Source organism: Mus caroli, unplaced genomic scaffold (genome assembly GCF_978045245.1).
Source record: "Mus caroli unplaced genomic scaffold, Mus_caroli_1 scaffold_7, whole genome shotgun sequence".
NCBI lineage: Eukaryota > Metazoa > Chordata > Mammalia > Rodentia > Muridae > Mus > Mus caroli.
This window is the reverse complement of record NW_028227262.1, coordinates 123277344-123282445: the sequence shown is the minus strand read 5'-3', so window position 1 is coordinate 123282445 and position 5102 is coordinate 123277344. Positions and strand designations below refer to the sequence as shown.

At 36.6% G+C, this 5102-nt stretch overlaps 1 pseudogene; it reads right to left on the bottom strand.

The window, feature by feature from the left end:
- Positions 1-2622: 2622 nt before the first annotated feature.
- On the bottom strand, positions 2623-2824 carry LOC115031453 (U2 spliceosomal RNA; annotated as a pseudogene).
- Between the last annotated feature and the right edge of the window lie 2278 nt (positions 2825-5102).

Here is a 5102-nt window from a genome sequence, read left to right as displayed (position 1 = left end):
GCCTACTTCTAGTGATGATTCTTAAATGCTTTAACCTCTCTTGTAGTCCAACACCCACAAGAGGTAATAGAAAAGAAAGGATATGGGATGATGGGAGTATACCTGTTTAGAAAGTTTCTTTGGAGCAATTCCATCTGTGTTGTCTGAAAATAGGCAGGACAGGTCACAGATTAGCAGTAGAGATTTGATTCACTTGCAAAAACTTCACGGATACACCAGCAGTCCAGTATGGTAGTTTTGGGATAGGAAACACAAAAGAGCAGGAGGCACCCAGAGGGATTCCTAGAAAAGGTCTGGGCTATCCCTCTCTCAGTCTAGTGAAGATAAGCCAAGACACTTGACCAACAACACTGCACAGTTATCTCTATAGGCAAGCCAAGCTCAGGCTCTATCACTGTCCTTCAAGTCTTTTTATACTCCCTCCAAACACCATGCGTCCTCCAAGGGTCTTGCCTCAGCATATGTCTCACCTCAGCATGTGTGTCTCTCAGCTGACATCACTCTACCAATCAGCCTGAATCTGAGGAAGTAGCAAGAAACTACAACACACCACCAAAATGCTTCTGGAGTCCCAACAAATGCAGCTCAACTACATAATGTAAGGTGGACCAATACATGTGTGTAGCTAGTAAAGAATCATTCATCACTTGTCCTTTCACATGCTTGCTTTAGCAGAAAATTCTTTCACTTTATACCTGCTTCAAGAAGTGTCCCTTCAAGTGTCTGCTTGGCATTTCACCTGTGTCAACTGCAGGAACACACTATTTCATGTGTTTGCCCCAGAAAAACAACATCCAAACACAACTGACATTCCAAAGAAACCTTAAGTTTCCACTTCAGAGGAATCTAGAATGCCTGAGAGTCATCAAATAAAAAAAAAAGTTCAACATCATTAGTTATCATGGAAATGGGAATCAAAAGAAATCTGAGTGTCCACCTTGCAGCCATCAGAATGTTTAAGATCAAAAACTCTAAAGAAAACACATTCTGGTGAGATTGCAGTGCAAGGGGAAGACTCTTCCACTGCTGGTGGGGGTACAAACTTGTGCAACCACTTTATTTAATGTTTCTTGGAATATGGGAATAATTGTACCTTAAGTGTCAGCTATACTACTTCTGGCCATATGTTTAAAATATGACCTACTATCCCACAAGGACACTTGTTCAACTATGTTCATAGCAGCCTAATAGCCAGAAACTAGAAACAAACTAGATGCCCCTCAACTGAAAAATGAATATAGAAAATGTGGTTTATTTACACAGTGGAATACTGTTCAGCCATTACAAAAAAAATCACTTCATGAATTTCATAAAAAAATTTATAGGACAAGAGAATATCATCCCGAGTGTGGTAACCCAGACTCAAAAGTATATGCATGGCATATTCTCCCTTATACTCGGATATTAGCCATAGAGTACAGCATAACCATGCCAGAATCAATAGACCCAAATAAGCCAAAGAACTAGGAGGGCCCAGGGGTGTATGTTTGAATTGTTCACAGAAGGGGAAACAAAACATATTGGAGGTTGATGAAAGTAAAGAACTAGGTAAGTAGAGGATGGAGCAGTAAGGTGAAGCGGGGGTAATCAGATGTAGGGAGAGCAGGTGAGAGAGAAGGGTGGGTGCAGCAATCTCTAGGATATGCCAGAGATCTTCCCCAGGGAGTATATGAATATGACTCTCTAGCTGAGGCTCCTAGCAGTGGGGGATATGGATCCAGAAGTGTCTCCTTCCTATAGGCAGATATAACTCCCAGTGGAGAGATAAGGACAGAAACACACTCACAAAACCTTCTACCACAAATGTTACCTGCCTATAAGACATACAGGGACAAAGATGGAGGGTGGAGGGAATGGCCAACCAATGACTGGCCCAAATTGAGATCCATTCCATGGTCAAGAACCAATCCCCAACACTATCAGTGATAGTCTGTCATGTTTGCAGGTTATTAGAGGGTGTTCTTCCTTCTAAGAATAGTGAGGAACAGGGGGAGGTTATGTATGAGGAGTACTGGGAAGAGATGGGGGAGCTGATATTAGGACACAAAGTGAAGAAAATGTTAGACTTGAAGGTAGGCAAACAAAGCATATAGTTTGTCATGACTATGGCATAAAATGCATGGATAGAAAAACACACAGCACAGTTTTCTGATAGTACAAATGTGAACCGTTATCTTCCTTTGGACTGATAATGTCTAATATTCTTCTAGAGGACAATGAAGATTATCCAAGATGCATTTCCAATAAATCATAGGAAATGTTAAAAATTCACATGTGTTTAATTCACATCCCTGTAAAGTCTGGATTTCTTGTTTTAAAAATGGTATTTTAAAATGATAAAAGGAAATAATATATGCCAATCTTCATGTCAACAATGTGCACCTACTGCACATTTCAGGCGTATCTGTAACAGCACTGATGGCTGCTTCATGGCATCCTATGTTCCTGTTTTAGTAGTGGAGAAATAGAGAAAGAAATTACACCCCAAAAACTTGAACCATGACCTATTCACTTAGAAACGTTCTGTTATGTGGAGATATTCAAGTGAAATTACAAATAATATAAAAAAGTACATATTATGCAGAGCTTGCCTAGAAGGAACTTGGCAATTACAATATGTAACAAGTGTATCCTAACCCCAAAGAATGTGAAGGTTTTAGGATGGATGTTGTGAGATAGAATACTCAGCTCTTGTTTATTATTCTTGAATTCCTATCTCCAGTGAACAAATGAATTTCAGGTAACTAAGTGTACAGAGAGTGTTTTCACTTTATTTCTCAAATAACTTTTACACTTGATCTTAGCCAAAAGGCTGAGAAGCGATCTCAAATAACTTTTAACCATGCATGGCTTAAAGATATCTCTTTCTACCCTTCTTCTTCCTCATAACATCCAGGAAGTAGAAATCAATGTGTTTGGCTTCTTAAGCATACATTACTTCTGGTCTTCAAACTTGGTATTTTTCAAAACAAAGCATAATAAAGAGATTTTAAAAAGCATTGGCATAGCTGAAAAACTAAAAATAATTAGCAATAAATAGTAAAATTAGAAGCAAATATAGACTTAATAGGAAAATATAGGCCATTTTCCAGAGAAGGAGTCTTAATCACTTGTAGCTATTTGCTAATTCCCAAGTTTGAGGAAAGCTAATACTGACTTTTATGATGCCTACAATCTTTCTCCGTTTCTCTCTTTGTGTGTGTATATCTGTCTGTCTGTCTCTCTCTCTCTCCTGTCTCTTGGGAATATCCCTGTTTCACCTCAATTTCTCATTTCACATTTTTATTTACAAGGAAATTAATAAATAGAAGGTTCAAGTTATCAGATGTTATGGAATTTTGAAATTCTTCGTCTATCCTGGAAATATATCTTTGATACTAAATAAAAGTATCCAGACTACATTTACAACCAAGCATACACTGTTTTTCTTTACTTTATTTACTAAAAAGTAGCAACTCAATAATGGCTTTTAATTTTTTGAATTTTCTGTTTTATTCTAAAAATATAAATCATCCCTTCACTTATTTCTACACTCTACCATAATAATCTGTGTTTTTCTGTAAAATCTGACAAACCAATGTCTTTGAGAAATAGAGCTTTCATTTTTGGATGCCAATCATAATTACTTGTATATAAGCACATTTTATAATGCTTCTAGCCATTATTTTATTGCATGTGTTAATTAATTTCAAGAAGTTTGGTTAGATTTATTTCTTGAGACTCTGATATCAACTTCTTTCAGACATTTTATCAAAATGCCTGTCACAACCTGAGAACACATAGTACTTCTCATTTAAATCAGACATGGGCTTTATTAGCAGTGGATCTGAAAGCAGTCTTGGCTATTTCATGTCTTCCCTGATGCTGTTGAATATGTCTACCCACCCTATTCCTTGCAAAAGAGTGCGTCGTAGCTCCAATGTGCAAAATGTTTATACACTTGCTCAAAGGATTGTTTATAGGATTGTCTGTCCTATTTGCTTCTGCAAACAGAGTGATGCCTTCTTTGTACAGGAGCTAACATTCGCTCTCTTTCACTTCCTTTGCATTTCATCTATCACTTAAACTCCATACTATGCACTTTGAGATTCTGGCTCTAAACTTTCAGATTCTGCTATTCTTTAAGTAAATCTTAATCATTTATAATGACAACTTATTTTTTTCTTTGGATCATCCTTCCTCACATAGTGTTAAGTGCATTTAGAATGAGAAAAGAAAGTGTCTTCAAGATTAAGAAAGGTTCATGTGGGGAGGTGATTTAATGAGAGTGGAATAGGACAAAGGTGACATAATATAGACACCTCTATATTAAAAAAAAACAATTTTTTTTCACGCTGATGTAATTTTTTTAGCCTATGTGTATATTTTCACATCACACTATATTTAACAAGTACTGTAACACCCTGTCAACAGGTTTTTTTTTGCATTAATTCATTAAGATTTTGTCATTGTAAAATAAGGATAAATGGCATAAAGACATAGGAAAATAAATAGCCGAATTTTATAGATTACATATAGAAAAACTGAAGCAATTTAAAGCATTTATTCCTAGACATATTGATGTTAAAAAGCCCTGAGAATAGAGATGGACAAGTTCGCACATGGGCTGTTTACAAGCCCTGTGCTTTGTATGCTGTGCACAGTAGTAGAAATGCAAATGAAGTGGGTTGATTTATTGGAGAAAATTGATGGAAGCTGTGTTGTGTGACACACGATTAAGCACTGAGGCATTGTATGAAACTGAATTTGAGCAGTGTCACTGTGATAAATTTAATCTGCTTCCTCCTCTTTTATCCTCAATTGAAGCATGTGGTCATCCATTGATAATCAGTATCGCTTAATGGGTTGTGTCTGAAATACATCAGGTGGTGAATTTTTGATTGTGTGAACATTACTGGGTGTGTATAGACATACTGACAGAGCAAGGAAACTTCCTGATGCTGTAATTTTAATGATCATCATTAGACATGCTTTTCTTATTTTGCAGTTTGTTTTTAAATTTTGTCCACTACCAACATCTTGCTCAAGGGTGAAGGACATATGTTTACTGTAAATGTTCTTTGTAGTTGGCAGGTATCCTGAGATTTTTTTTTTATCTAATT